The 16323-nt window shown below is 43.9% G+C and overlaps 1 protein-coding gene across 1 annotated transcript in view; it reads left to right on the top strand.

Annotated features, from left to right (window-relative positions):
* Positions 1 to 269: 269 nt before the first annotated feature.
* The window catches only part of TRERF1 (transcriptional regulating factor 1), a 289891-nt gene continuing 273837 nt past the window's right edge, over positions 270 to 16323 (top strand). Inside the window, exon 1 of the mRNA XM_006860460.1 lies at positions 270 to 357. The gene's annotated coding sequence lies outside the window, so the exon portion shown is untranslated. The remainder of the gene's footprint in view (positions 358 to 16323) is intronic.

Raw genomic sequence — 16323 nt, 5'->3', positions numbered from 1 at the left:
AGTTTCTTGCTGGGGTGGTGGCGGAGGTGGTGGTTTAGTGCTTTGGAAGCCTGGAGCTTCTACTGGGGAGTGGTGGTAGGGGAGCCCGCCGTTTGTGTTGGAGGGGCAATCGCGAGGGGCCAGGTTCCCTGCTGGGGAGAGGGGCTTGCATCTGGGGAGTATGTTTCCTGGCGGAGCGATATTTGTTTACAGGCTGAGGGCAGTACTGTAAGTGAGTAGCGCTGCGAGAAGGCGGCTCTGACATAAATTAATATTGAAATTACTCCATCAGATCTGCTCGCCCCCCACCTCACCCCCCCAAGCGGAGACCGGTCTTCTTTTCGGATTGCCCATGCACTTGTTGCAGAGACAGCCAAGGTAAGCAAGAAGCTTATTAAGTTTCATTAAAAAAAAAAAAAAATTAGTTGGGGGATGCTCGGTGAAAAGACAGGGGGGGAGGGAAGAAGTGGGGGACGGAGAAGGAAAAGTCTCCCCCCTTTCTTTACTTTCAGTATGCAAGCAGGGCCTTCTTCTCCCAGCTTCCCTCTTTCCTCTTTAGGCTGCACAGCATCCTAGCACGGAGGAGGAGTGAGGTGGGCGCTATCGTTGGCAGCCCCCGCTTGTAGGGTGGTGGTGGTGGGTTTTGCAATTGAAGGCTGTGATGTTATAAAGCCTTCATTCTTCCAGTCAAGAAACCGCAGGACCCAGGAGATGTGCCTTTTTTTTTTTTTTTTTTTTTGACATGATGCATATGTGTATGTATTTGCGCCTGCGGGCTCTGTGGGGGCTGGGTACCCCCCAGAAGTTAGTGTGGCCACCCAGATGGGAGAAAAGGAGTGTGTAGGAGATAAACCCCTTCAATCCTTAACTTCAGTCTGGGAGACTGGGAAGTTACTCTTGGTGGTCTGAAGAAATAGATATTTAAAGAGAAAAGAAAAGAAACACCCACTCACCGGCAGAGGCCCAGAGCACCTGGCTGGCAGCCTCTGGCCAGCGCTGGGCGGTAGCATGTGCGCGTGCCATCCTTAGGTTAAAAGAAAACGCCTTCTTGTTTCTCCGAGTGCCTTCAACCGGCCTGGTAGAGTCAGCTTTGGGGATACTCATCCCACACTAGACTCAGCTTTGGCAAGTGAACGTGTTGAAGCGGGTTGCTAGCAGCGTGGCCTGGACTGTGCTTGTGAAGTACATGGAAGTCATGCTTAGGAATGACGGATCAAGGATGATGGCTGAAGAGTTCTTTTAAAAATGCCACCTGAAAGCCGGGTGCGAGTGCACTTTTCTGCAAGCCACGAAAGAGTGCTTTAAAAAGGAGTTTTAAATTGTCCATTTGGTACCAGCCTTCTGCGTCAAGAGTCTGGTGATGAAAAATGTGGCTTTAATGACCACTGAAAGGATAATACTCAGCACTTAACTAGTTAACCTGCCTCGCCTTTCCTCATCTTTCCTGATCCTAGCCTGCCAATATCTGCAGATGGATTGTGAGTCCTGTCTTTCAGGTACCCACCTTTAATGGTACTGGGAATTTTAACTTTGCTTGGAGGGTTGGAGGGTGTAACCCAGAGATGGTAGGGAGTAAACGCAAAGCAGCAGGGTCAACCAAAGTTGGTGAAGCTTTTCAAAGTTCTGAGGTCTATCGGTTATAAAAAAATTAGTTTAAAAAGCCCAAAATATCCCTACATGCTGTTAATGAACAGTGCTCCCCCACCTCCATCAGTTCTTCAGATTGAGGGTTTGATATTCCACAGTTTGAAAGTTGATTTAGTTGAAAATAAACATTTTTCCACTGATCAAATGTTCCTAACCAAGCATTGTTGTTGTTGTTAAGTGCCATCGAGTCGGGTCCGACCCATAGCGACCCTGTACAGGGTTTCCGAGGGTGTAAATCTTTACGGGAGTAGAAAGCCTCATCTTTCTCCCGCGGAGCGGCTGGTAGTTTCGAACCACTGACCCTAAGGTTCGCAGCCCGATTCGTAACCACTACGCTACCAGAGCTCCTTATATATGCTGGTAGGGTAAACAAAATCTTTATGTTGTTGCTTTTGTTAAGTGCTGTTGAATCAGTTCTGACTCTTAGTGACCTTGTATAGGGTTTCCCAGCCTTTAAGTCTTTGCCTGAGCAGAAAGCCTCATCTTTCTCGCCCCGGAGCGGCTGGTGAGCTCGAACTGCCAACTCTGTGGCTTGCAGTCTAGTGCTTATTGTTTGGAGCCACATGTCTAACCTCGAAGCCACTAGCATTTATTCAGGTTTCCCTTATATTTATGAGATTTATTTTATTGTTTTCCTTTGGCCATTAATCAAGACACAGGAGCTTTTCTCCCCCTTTTCTACAGAGAATGTTCTTGTAATAAAGATTTGAAGGCTCATGAATCATAATTCACTCCTTTAAAAAAAAAAAAAAAAAAGAAACAGAAAACATTGTGGGTATTGTCAGGATTTGATTTATAGGAATTGATACCCGGAGTGACACACCTCTTTGAGCCCCGCCCTTTGAAACATGTCCATTTTTGCCAAAGGATTGTGTAGAAACCAGCTTGACATCTCAAAAAAAAGTGCTTCTTTTCTGCCCTATAGGTTCTGCAAAGATGAATTTTACAGGTTTCACAGTAAACACGGGTCTTTTCACAGCTTGGAAGCAGACTTCCACATAGCAGGCATGTGTTAATATCACATAGCATTTATGTGAGCTTGCTGTGAAAACAGTTGTTCTATGAACTGTGTGGAAAGTACTCAGTTTTGCCGTCTTTAACCTGTGTGGGCTTGTGTTTTTTGCTGAGTTTGGAGCTTTAATTGTATAAGAGGGGACAATATTTTTTTCTGTTTATATAATGCTATATAAGAAAATGCATGGTCATAAAAACAAAGCTTATTTATAATGTTCTTTTTCTTCTTTAGCGGGAAAATTGGTCATAATAATAAAAAACACTGGTTTATTGGAAAAAAATAAGAATTCTCCATAAAGTTGGTTAAATCAGGAAGTGTTAAAATGATCTTCCATTCATTCAGAAGTTGGCTTAAGTTGGTACAGTATTTATAAAGTTGGCAAAGAACTTTTAAGGTGGTTTGATGCTGCAGGCAGGGGGGAAATATGTCATAGGAAAAGAAAGCAGAAAAGGAGAGGGTACTGGTTTACAGCCATTCTGGGCTAGAGATTGTTCTTTCTTTTTTTTTAAATCCTTGGTTTCATTTGCAAGTTCCCGTCTAACTCTGAAATTCTGTGACTCTCTGACTGAGGAGAGAGGTCTCAAGAGTCTCTTCCTGGGCCAACGGCCAAATTGCTTCATGGATTTGATGGGTTGATTAACTTCTGTTTCTGTCTTCTCATGGAGAGAGTGGATTTGTATGATGGCATTCCAAAGAGGACCTTGAGTAACCTGGTAACCTTGACTGTCAAATGCAATAAAATACATATAAAAGACGGTCTTAGTCTTGGGGGGAAAATGTGTTGATGGATTCCCAATTGTATGTGCTATTAGAGACTGGAACATTTAATCTCAGAAATTTCAAAAATTTCTGTTCATCTTGGAAGGGTCTCCTCCAGCCAATTGGTTTACCTGTTAGATTATGTTTTGGTCAAGTCTAAGGTTGATTAAGCTGTCATTCCAAGGCAGCAGAAGGAAGTAGCATTCAAGAAGCATGGGAGACCAGAAAGCCCAGTGTGGCTTTAACCCACTTTCTGTGAAGAATTCCTGTGTGGGTAATTGGGATTTGGTTTATCTTTGTGATACTGTTCATTACTATTCATAGCAATGATATTTTATTACTGTCACTTCTGGAATATCGTGTTTCACTGTGGCCATTTTTGGGAAAGCTCCTGATGTTTTTATTGACTTTGAACCCTGACATGAAAAGTAAGGATCCAGACACATGGCTTAGATTAACCCGGGAGGTATAAGCGGTGCTGATTGTCCTGCTCTAAAGGCATTGGAATTCAGTTCATTTGATTTCTGACCTCATAAAACTGTGTAGCTGAGGGAGGAGAGGGGAGGATTGGAATCAGCTGGGATGTTGTGGCATAATGACATTTTTGAATTTGCATGTTGGAGGGAAACCAATCAAATGTAGGGGAAGCTGAAGCATAGTTGATTTGTGGGGAAGGAGAGACAAGGAAACAGGATTCTTGTTACTGCCGTGCTTTTCAACTAGGGGCCTGTGATGTATTTAAGGAATTGTATAATCCAGAATGATTAAAGATGAGGTGTTCTGCTCCCATAAAGATTTACAGCCTCAGAAACCTTGTTCAGGGTCGCTATGGGCCGGAACTGACTCCATGGCACTTAACAACAACAACAACATAAGCCACAAAAGTGGGCTCAAACATGTGAAGATGGCTCAGGATGAGGCAGGGTTTCGTTTTGTTATGCATTAGATCTCTTTGAGCTGGAGCCACTTGATGGCAACTAGCAACTACATCATAGTCTTAGTTGCAAAAGCTTGACACATAGCTAAATAATTCTTTTCTTCTGGGGTAAAGAACATATACAACAAAAGCCCTGTGATATTTTCAAAGAATTCTTAAATTCTCAAGATAGATTAAAAGACAAAATGGGGTCTTTTGTTTAATTTGGGCTTACTAAGGAAATGGAGCCCTGGTTTGGCGCTGTGGATAATGCACTGGACTGCAAGGTTGGTTTGAACTGTAAGGCTGGTGGTTCAAGCTCACCAGCTGTTCCTCGGAAACCCTGTACAGGGTTGCTATGAGTCGGAACCAACTTGTTGGCACTTAACAACCACAACAACAGAGGAAACAGATGATTTTTGCTTTTCCTCATGGAAGACTATAGGCTGGGGATGGGATGGGATATACTAAGCTGTTGGGACGTTGTACAGCGACATTAATTTAATTAAATTAAATTTTTTAGGAGAGGAAGGAAGAAAAGAGCAATGATAACCCTGGGCTTGAACTAGGCAGCAGTTAGTTTTCAGACCTTAAGCAACCCTGATTTATTCATTCATATTTATTTCACACCTACTCTTTGCCAGGTACAGTGGTAGGCTCTGAGAATACATTGATCATTAAAAACATAGTCATCTCCCTTGAAGTCCCTGGATGATGCATTTACGTGTTCAGCTTGGCAGTGTGAATCCATCCACCCAGAGGCTCCTGGGAAGAAAGTCTTGATTTACTTCCAGAAGAATAAAACAAACAAATCTGTTGCTGTCAAGTCAGTTCCAACTCATCACAACCCTATAGGACCGAGTAGCATTGCCCCAAAGGTTTTCCCAGGTTGTACTCTTTCTCCCATGGAGCTGCTGATAGGTTTGAACCACTGACTTTCTGGTTAGCAACTGAGCTATTAACTAGGATATCACCAAGGCTCTTTTTCAAAGATCAAAGCCATTAAAAACCCGATGGAGTATAGTTTCTACTTGGACACACATGGGGTAGCCCTGAGTTGGGATTAACAGCAACTGTTAATTGGTATCTACTCCTCCTCTGCAGCCCTTCCATCTTCTAGCTTACAGTCCAGAAGGAGACAGACTTGGAAAGAAACATGCATGACAAGATATGATAAATGCTCTGTCCAAACCACGGGGAACGGTGGCCTGCACTTACTTACCAGAGTGGCCTGGAAAGGCCTCTCTGAGGATTAGGGATGGTGGACAACAATAGCACCAGGCAGAAGAGAGCCTGTGTGGAAGGACTTTAGCTTTTAGGGGAACCAAAAAGAGGTACAGGGAGTCCCTGAGTGGTGCAAATGGTTTCAGTGCTGGACTCTTAACCAAAAGTTTGGCAGTTCAAACCCACCTCGAAACACCTTGGGAGATAGTCCTGGTGTCTGTGAAAGGTCACAGCTTCTGAAAGGTCACAGCCTCAAAACCTCCCTGGAGTAGTTCTACTTTGTACACAAGGGTTGTCCGGAATTGGAGTCAATTTAACAGCACCAACAAAAAGGGGCACAAGCTGGACAAGGGGGCTGGAAGGGAAGGCAGCCTGAGATAATCTTGTAGGGCTTTGTGGGCCTTGGCAAGATAAGGCTTTTATAGGAAGTGTAATGGGGATCCTAGAAAGTCTGGAGTGGGAAGTGACATGCCTTAACTCATGTTGAAAGCAGGATTGCATTGGTGGCAGATGTACAATTGAGGAGCACTGTCAAAAGGCTGTTGCAGCAAGCCAGATGAAGATGTAACAGGAGGTGAATGGAGAGGAGAAAGTGGGAGTGAGATGCATATTAGAGTCAGAATAGACCAGACTTGATGATTTATTTGGTGAAGGGTGGGGAGGAGGGGAGAGATCATCTAGAATGACGTTGAGCTTTCTGGCATGAGCGCTTGGGTGGTACTATTTGCTGGGATGAAGATTAGGAAGGAAGGGGGGCAGAACCAAGATACTTCTGTTTTGAGTACCACTAAAGGAGCCCTAAAAGGCGCTCTGGTAGCGTAGTGGTTACAAATCGGGCTGCTAACCTCACGGTCAGCAGTTTGAAACTACCAGCCATTCTGTGGGAGAAAGATGAGGCTTTCTGCTCCCATAAAGATTTACAGCCTTGGAAACCCTGTACAGGGTCACTATGAGTCGGAACCGACTCCATGTCACATAACAACAACAACCAAGGAGCTCTGGAGTTCTAGTTGTGGCGCTGTGGATTAATGTGCTGGACTGCAAAGTCAGTTTGAACTTCAAGACCGGCGGTTCAAGTTCACCAGCTGCTCCTCGGAAACCTGATACAGGGTTTCTATGGGTTGGAACCAACTCAACAGCACTTAACAACAACAAAGGAGCTCTGGTAGTGTGCTGGTTACGAGTCTGGCTGCTAACCTCAAGGTCTGCAGTTCGAAACTACCAGCCTTTCCACAGGAGAAAGATGAGGCTTTCTGCTCCCATAAAGATTTACAGCCTTGGGAACCCTGTGCAGGGTTGCTAGGAGTTGGAACTGACTCCACAGCACACCACCACCACTAACTTTGAGATGCTGGGAGACTTCAAAGTGGAGATGCCAAGTCCATAGCCTTGGTGTCCCCCAGTTGTGGGGTCTGATTATAGCATTCCCGTGCCAGGCAATGGAGACGTGTGGGAGCCATCAGCGTAGAGCTGTTTAAAGCCACGAGACTGGATGAGATCCACTAAGTAGCCTGCAGAGAGGAGAAAGTGCAGTATGAAGTTTGTGTGAGCGTACATGTGTTGGCCTCGATCAATATGGTTTCAAGTTACAGATTCAAACTCTATAAAACCGTACAACCAATGAGAGTGAGGTTGATAAGGTAAGAACAGAAAGGTCCCCATTGGATTTGGTAAAATGGAAGCCATTGGAGACATTGAATGATGGATGGGGTGGGAGCAAGACTAGATGGTTGGAAGGGGAGTGTGAGACAAGAAACTGGGAATAACTTGTAGACAACTTTTTGGCATAGGCAGGCAGGAAAATAGAGTAGGAACTAGAAAGATGTGTGCAAAGAGGGAAAGTTCTGTGTTTGTGTATGGTGGGGCTGTAAATTATGTAGGTGATTGGGCAGTCAAGGGAGACTTGCCCCCAGGGCCACCAGCTGTTCTGCCTCTTTAGGCCAGTGTCAACTGGACCCATAACTTGACACCAGACGGAGACTGCCAGGGTTCTGACAGCATCAGAGATTGCACTGCATTTTGAGGGGGAACATTTGACTGCGTTACGGAGCAAAGAGTGGATTCTTTCACTTGGGGAAAAGGATCTTCAGTTAAAGTAATTTGGGCCTCAGTGTAGATTGATTTGAAAACTATGATTGGAAAAAGGCTCCTGTGATATGTTTTTCTCAATCCTTTTCAAAAGTTCATTGTTGTTGTTGGTAAGTACCATTGAGTCGATTCTGACCCATAGCGACCCTGTATAGGGTTTCCAAGGAGCAGCTGGTGAGCTTGAACCACTGACCTTGCAGTTCAAATGACTTTGCAGTCTGACACATTAGCTCACAGCGACACACCAGGACTCCATCATATATGCTTTAGAGCAAGAAACTCCAAGAAAAAATTGGCAAAGGGTTGTCCCTCTTTCAAGCTATCCTTCATAAAAATACCCCACACATCAGCCTTGGTGGCCCCCAGTTGTGGGGTCTGCTTGGGAGGTGGGTGGGTGGAGAGACTCTAGGGGAGGAAGAGTCAGGAGACCTGGGATGGGGTCCAGCTCAGCTTGAAGACTCTGGACAAGTCAGCCTCCAAGCCTTTCTCTATAAAAAAGAGAGTGATGCCATCTGTCTTCCATCCTCCTAGCATTGTTGTGAGGATTAAATCAGAGAATGTACAGAAAGTGCTATGTAAACTGTAAGAGGCAGAGGGACACAGGCAGTAGTGGGGTGATCTTCAGTCACACCCCTTTATAGACATAAAACCTGACATCCAATGAAAACATTCCCTGAACTTCCCAAAGCTGCTACGAATACTCTGTCCACCATGTCCACTCTCTTGCTGTTCCATCCTTGTAACCAATTCCCATTTGGGGTTTTCAAGTCCTTTATGGTCCCTTGAGTGAAATTGCTTGTTACAGAAGAAATGGTATAAAATATAGTGACTGAAATTGCTAGTTCATCTAGGTTCAAAATACACAGTCAGACTCTGATTCCGTAATTCACAATTTGAGATCTGCCCACACAAAGGGCCAAATGAACTTGATTTGTGTGCTCCTCCTCCCAGAATTGTGTGGACTGGGTTCGAGGGAACCTTTAACCTACCTAAGAAACCTGGCTATGATCTGATAGTTTTAGGAGTCTGCATTTACATCATCATTTGTTTTGAAAATGAGGACTGTTCTATAAAGCTAACCGATGCAATTGTGTTCATTCTAATTCCTGGCAACCCCATGTGTGTTGAGTAGAACTATGCTCCATAGGGTCTTTTCAGCGGCTGTTTTTCAGAAGTAGATTGCTGGGCTTTTCTTCTGAGTTGTGCCTCTGGGTGATCTCGAACCTCCAACTGTTTGGTTAGCAGTGAAGCGCATTACTGGTCACACCAGCTCTATAAAGCTTTGTTGTTATTGTTATGTACCATTGAGTCTGACTCTATACAACCCCATGTGACTGGGTAGAATTGTCCCTTGGATTTGCTGTTGTTGTTATCAGCCGTGGAGTCAGTTCTGACTCATAACGACCCTGTACAGGGTTTCCAAGGCTGCAAATCTTTACGGGAGTAGAAAGCCTTATCTTTCTCCTGCAGAACAGCTGGTAGTTTCAAACTGCTGACCTTGTGGTTTGCAGCTGGATTCGTAACTACTACACTACCAGAGCTAGGTGGGTTAATAGTCCAGCACTTAACTGATGTACCACTTGGGTTCCTAAGTTTGTTGTTGTTGTTAAGTGTTATAGAGTTGGTTCTGACTCATTTGTTGTTGTTGTTAGGTGCCATCTAGTCGGTACCGACTCATAGCAACCCTATGCCCAACAGAACGAAACACTGCCCCGTCCTGGTCCAACCTCATAATTGTTGCCACGCTTGAGCGTATTGATGCTGCCATTTTGCCAATCCATCTCGCTGGAGGTCTTCTTTTTCTCTGACCATAGTGACCGGGAATAGGGTTTCCAAGGAGTGGCTGGTGGGTTTGAACCGCTAACCTTGCAGTTAGCAGTCCAGTGCTTTTCCTACAGTGCCACACCTGGGCCTGCTGAAAAGTCATTTCCAGTTTCAAAGGACATCCAGTGCGCTTTCCTGACTTCTGCCTAAGATGGTGAGGCTTTACGTATTTATTTTAATATAATCTTCTTTATTACGAAAAATAACAAAAACTTGAAGCGTATACAAAAATCGACAGACTAATAGAATTAACTTCTTTGGACTCAGCACTCAGTTAGCAGTTAGGGAGATTTTGCCACAATTTTGGATAATGGGACTTCTTCCTGTATTTGTATGATAAACACAAGTTGTCAGTTTTGAAAGATCTGTAGAATTGATATCAGTTGGGTTTCATAGAGACCAAATTTCCTCTGAGGAGGAAATAATCAATGAAAAATCAGAGAGAGAGAGAGGAAATGGATGTCATCAAATGTTTACCTATAGTATTTTCCAGTCCCGAAGTCTCTTTGGCATGTCTTATTTCATTTACGTCTGTCAACAACCCTAGGAGGTAGATATTACTTTCACTTTACAGTTGAGGAAACTGAAGCTCAAGAAGTAAAAAAATGAAAATAAGCGAGTCACATGTCCAGCCAGAATCCAAAGCCCTGGCTTAATGGTAGAATTTGAATAGTCTTCAAATTTTGTGTACTTCCAAATAGATAATGCCGTGCAGTATTAAGAATGTGATCAGAATGTATGCAAGTTATTTTGGGAACTCAGATCAGTTGGAATTTTGAACTTAACAACCCAGTGATTTTACTTGGAAATACTCAAGATGCCTTAAGTGTGTTTTGGGATTACATTTTTAAAAACATTGAATCGTTTAATTCCATCATTCTGGAGTACACAACTATAAGGATGCCTCCTAACTAAAACCTTTTCTTTTTTTTTTAACTGCTTTATTGTGAATTATGTGATAGTTTACATGGGAGAACATTAGCTTTACATTCTTCCTATCGTATATCTCATTTCATTGCCATGGTTACAATCCCCTCCATGCATCACCAACCAACCAAAGGATATAGACTACAAGCCTGCCCCCTGGTCATCAGCACACAGCCCCTCTCCCTCTCTGGGTCTAGAGTTCCCAGCCGCTTCATCTCTCCACGTCATTGTCTCTGCCTCCATCTCTGGCATCACTGTAAAACCTATTCTTGACTTAAATTAAGGGAGAAATTCCCCATTAACCTCCTACTCTGAGCCCCATCCCTTTTTTGGCACTTCTCACTGTCAGAAACCTGGGCAGCTGGATCTCAGTTTCTAGGTGGTGCAGCCTTTAAATCTAGCTTTGGACATAACTGAGCCCTAAGCAGTTTGCTGCCTTGAAAAGAATCCTTGAGGATTCCTAGGGGTCTTTGTCTCAACAGAGACTACTCTGAGGCTCTTCTTGGTCCTTGGGATGCCTTTCCTAATCTAATTCCTTTGAAAGGAGATTAAAAAACAAAACAAAAAGTGGTGTTGATGCCCAAGGAGTTTTATAGGAATGCCCTTTGAGTTCCTTCTGTTGTCAGTACAATGGGAGATACCAACCTCCCTGAAAATTCAACTCAAGGGTACCAGTAATGAAGCTGATTCTGAAGTATTAAGGCTTGTTCGCTTTTCTTCTTTTAATGGGTGAATACTCAAGAGCATGGGCGCTTTCAGGGGGAGCCACGATAGGAAAAGACATGAAAGAACCTTCCCTGGTGGCATAGTTGGTTAATTGTTGGGCTGCTAACTGCAAGGTCCCAGGTTCAGACTTACCAGCTGCTCTGTGGGAGAAAGTTGAGGCCATCTGCTCCTGTAAAGATTTAGTCTCCAAAACCTTATACCCTGTCCTATGGGGTGACTATGAGTCAGGATCCACTTGATACCAGTGGGTTTCATTTGGTTTTGGTTTTCTTTTCAAAGATCCCCAGCTTCTTTCGAAGTCAGTAAGGAATTCAAACGAGTTCACTGTGCAGATGCTCATTCCTTAAGGTACTTGAGTGTTCTGTGTACCTGGCCCTGTGCCAGGCTACACGGTGGGCTTCCAGGATTGACCTTGAGTTTCTGGAGCCCTTGGTTCAGAGGGCTGCTGTTGTCACACCTCTAGACTGGGAGACGGTGGAGGACAGAACTAGACCAAGGCTCACATTTGTACCCCTAGTTTCTAGCACACGGCTCTAGAACTGCTTACTTATTCATGAGTCAGCACTGTTTGAGCTTTTTGTTTTCTTACCTCCAGTTTGCTCCCCACTGGTTTTATTGGAGGGAGAAATCCAAACCACCCTGCGCCACCAGAGTCAGTTTTTGCAGTCACTAATGGAGACCAGACTGGAGCAATGTTTCCTTCCCTCTAGTGTGTCATGGCCTTGCTAGGGTGTTTAAACTGAGCTCTCCAATACAAATGCCTTCCCATCCCCCAGGCCTTTTAATAAGTGACATTTTGTTAAATCAGTTATTCAAGGCCTTATCTATATTTCTGTCTGTGCTGGCTTAGTCAAAATAGGAAAGCCAGTGAATATTAGATTTCTTCACCCACCCCCTCCTCCTTCCCCTTTGAGCAACTCTACGTAAGATTTCTGATAGGGGAGGGGTGATGTGTCCTTGAAGAAGTAAATGCTGCCTGCAGAAAAAAAATGTGGAGGGCTCTGACTTGTAGCGAATGCTGTTTTTCAGCAGCTGTGATTTTTCCATTTTTCTTTTTCTTTCTGTTTTGATTAGTGGAACTCATTGTGCTCAAGGGTTGGGATTGCGTTGGGGGAGTGCACTGAGGGAACAACACTGACTGGGAGAGCTGGAGTTGGGGAGGGGGAAGGAGAGGAGGGATTTATTGAAAATATATGTCTACTTCTGTGATGATAAAGCGGCAGGCATGTAAAAATGCAACAGGGAAATCATTATTGTGGTAATGTAGGCAGAACTCCGCGTTCTCATTAACAGAGCTTAGCCCATGTGGAGGAGGGGGCAGCCTGGCTGCTTTGAGAGTTGGGGTATTCAATAATAGCAGAAACTCAGGGGATTGTCTCCATCCCCCCTTCTCACCCCCTCCAGCTGCCTTCTCCTTTCTTTCTTCAATCAGTTTGTAACCTTTTTTCAAGCTGCTTGTTGGATTTCATGGTCTCCTTCCTTACCCCTGCCACCCCCAAAGTGATTTAAGGACTGTTTAAATTTTAAATTTAGAGGGAATTAAAATAAAATTTCTCTTGGGAACTCGAGGAGAATTTTGGTAACACGATGTGAGTCAGAGATTGGATTATATTCCTCCCATCTAGAGAGCACTGAGAAGAATCTTATTTAGGAGCTCAGGAGTTTGCAAAGGCCATGGGGTAGCTCAGAATTAGGGTTCCAAATGGTGTTAATAGTAGCTATTTCTAGAGAGCTTATTAGGTGCCTGGTTATGCTGAGTATTTCAGTATAACTGTTAGAGGCAGATAATGAAGTTCACTTTACACTTGCAGAAACTGAAGCTAAGTGAATTTCAGCAACTTGATTAAGAGCACGAAGGTGCTAAATTATAAAGCTGGTATCCAAACCTAACGCTAATTCCAAAGGCTAGTTCTCGACCATTAGGATATGCTGCCTTTAAAAACATGGCTTGCCATTTGCTCTGTATGGGCCTCTAGATTCTAAGAACCATTGGCAAAATAGAGCCACCCACAAAAGGCCTACTATTAACAGTTATGCATAGATGTTTAAGAGGAACCTTTCCTGAGTTCTGGGACAGAGCTGTCATTCTAGGGAAGATCTAGATTAGTGTCTCACACCCTTGTTAGATGAAGTGCGTACCCCTCATTCCATCACTGTCAGCATGCAATAACTTGGCTGAAAATTTATTGCTCAATCATTTATTGGGTTCCTGCCATATGCTAGGGTTGTACTAATGGCTGGAAATACCATGACAAATAAGACAAGGAATTTAGGGTCAAATGGAGGACTGTCGTGTGAACATATAAACAGTATACGCAAAAATTTTCCTAGAAAAGACAAAAATTTACAAGTAGTAGGTAAGAAAAATTCTCTAGAATAGCCAGGGAATTCTTTGGAGGGAGGTATGAGATTGGTGGAGTTGTATGGATTCAGCAGTGTTTGTCAGTTAGACAGGGGGGAAGAGGACAACAGATAAGAGTGGAAAGTATATGAAATTACATATGGCTGGTCTGATTACAATGGTCCAGTTCACCAGCAGTTATGGGGATGGGCATATTTCATAGTACTTGGGGTTCACATGAGTTGGGGTCAACTCGATGGTGGCAGCGAACCTCAACAGCTGAAGCATCATGTTCAACTTCAAGGCTTATCAATCTGTAATAGCTTCCTATGGCTACCATGACAAAGTACCAGAAATTGGATGACATATAAGAACAGAAATTTGCTCACAGTTCTAGAGGCTCAAAGTCTGAAATCAAGGGTGTTGACCGTGCTGATTCTTTATGAAGTCTCTGATAGAGACTGTCCCATCTCTCTCTCCTTGTGATGACAGTCTGTGACCCTTGCCATTCTGTAGCATTCCTTAGCTTGTAGATTATCCTAGTCTCTTGCCTCCATCTTCACATGACCATCTTCCCACTCATTCCCTAGGTTTTCTTTGTCTCTTTTATAGAACACTTATATGGATTAGGACCCATCATACTCCAGTATGACCTCATGTAACTGATAACATCTTCAAAGACCCTAATTTCCAAACAAGATCATCACATTCAGAGTTAGACTAGGACTTCAACATGTCTTTTTTGGGGATACAATTCAATCTAGAACACCGTCTAACTTCACTTTCTATCACCTTTAGTTTAATGCTCTAGAACTGTGCTTATTTAATATGATAGTTACAATTTAAGTTTCAGTTAATTGAAAAAAAAAAAAAATCAGCCCCGTTTGTACAAGCCACATGCCAAATGCTCAGCGGCCACATGTGACTGTTGTTGTCCTGTTGTTGAGTCTGTTCTGACTCATAGCGACCCTAGTGTAGGATTTTCGAGGATCGACTGGTGTATTTGAACTGCTGATCTTGCATTTCAAACTGACCTTATGGTCCAGTGCTTATCCTACAGCAATACACTAGGCTACCATATAGGATAGCATAAATTTAGAACATTTATGGAGCTCTGGTAGCGTAGTGGTTACGAATTGGGCTGCGAACCGCAAGGTCAGCAGTTCGAAACTACCAGCTGCTCCACGGGAGAAAGATGAGGCTTTCTGCTCCCGTAAAGATTTGCAGCCTTGGAAACCCTGTACAGGGTCACTATGGGTCGGAACCGACTCGATGGCACTTAACAACAACAATGGCTATTGATGCTAACATTTAGGAGTCCTGGTGTGGCGCTGTGGGCTAATGCGCCAGACTGCAAAGCTGTTTGAACTGCAAGGTCGGCGGTTCAAGCTCACCAGCTGCTCCTCGGAAACCCTATACAGGGTCGCTATGGGTCGGAACCGACTCGACAGCACTTAACAACAACAACAACAACAAGAGCGTTGTTAGATAGTGCTGCTTTTAAATTTTGCTCTATTTTCCTCTGCATAGAATGCCCTCTCTGGCCTTTCACCTGGTTTACTTCCACTTCTTCCTCCAGAGGCCTTCCGTGAACACCCCAAACTGGGTTCCATGCCATTGCTTGTCTAGATTACAACAGGGCATGAGCCTTGTTTATCTTGGGTCTCCAGTATCCAGCTTGAGGCCCAACACATACCAAGTTAGTTCTCAGTGAGAGTTTACAGGTGATGAGGCTGGAGAGGTAAGTAGGGATTGGGCAGTGATCACTTGTGTCAATGATGGAAACTTGGTGTTGACCCTGTAGTTATAGGGGGAGTCACTGAAGGGTGTGGAGTGAGGAGAGATATGGGGGAATAGTGTTAAGTCAGCCTTGGGTCTTATTAGAAAGATCACTGTGAGACATGCAGGGCAGGCTAGAGGGACTGAGCCTGCAGGCCAGGACATCAGTCAGCAGAGTGATGGGAAGAGGTGAGAGGGCCAAAGGTCTGGACTTCTAGCCTGTGTCAGTGATGACAGAGGAGCAGGATTATCAGCTTTCTGAGTTAGGACCTCCAGCCATTTCTCTCTCTATTTTGGGTGCTTTTTTTCCATTTAAAAAGGAATCTTTGAGAGAATTTCCTTCCATTTTTCCCCCTGAATCTTGGAATGTCTGTCTTCTTTTGAAGACCCTGACCATGTACTCTGTAATACCCCCTTTCCACTCTACTTTGGTGGTGGGCTGACCTACTGCCCCCTCCTCTCCTATTCTTTATCCCAAATCATTCTATAACTAACCTTCATAATCTAATCTGGAGTCCTGGTATGGTACTGTAGGATAAGCACTGGACTGCTAACCACAAGGTCAGCAGTTCAAACCCACCAGCTGCTCCCCGGAAACCCTATTCAGGGGCCCTAGGAGTGGGAACCTACTTGACAGCTCTTAACAACAACATGATCTAATCTTACCAGAAACACAGAGCACAAGGCTGGGGTTTCAGTTTTCTATCTTCTTTAACCCAGGCCAGGTCCTTCTCCAAGGACATTTTTGGGGGCTAATTTAAGAGAAGTTTGTTGAGAATTTTGAGAGAGGAACCAGGATCAATCTAAACTCTTTGAAGTAATCAGAAGGAACTAGAATGTATTGTCATCACTAGGGGGTTGGGGGTACGGACCACATAGGGTGATAGTGTCAGAAGGGGTGATGCCAAAATGTCTACAGTTTTTGTGCAGTGATTCAGCAGAAATTTATCATGTTTTATAAAAATATCCCTATAGTTAGTTATAACAACAAAAATGTTTTTCATAAGTCTAATTTACATATATCAGTACACGTACAAAGCAAGGTCAGCAGTTCGAAACTACCAGCTGTTCCGTGGGAGAAAGATAAGGCTTTCTGCT

Source organism: Chrysochloris asiatica, unplaced genomic scaffold, assembly GCF_000296735.1.
Source record: "Chrysochloris asiatica unplaced genomic scaffold, ChrAsi1.0 scaffold00038, whole genome shotgun sequence".
In the NCBI taxonomy this organism is placed as follows: Eukaryota; Metazoa; Chordata; class Mammalia; order Afrosoricida; family Chrysochloridae; genus Chrysochloris; species Chrysochloris asiatica.
The sequence above is the reverse complement of the archived record's forward strand: the minus strand, read 5'-3'. Positions and strand labels throughout refer to the sequence as shown.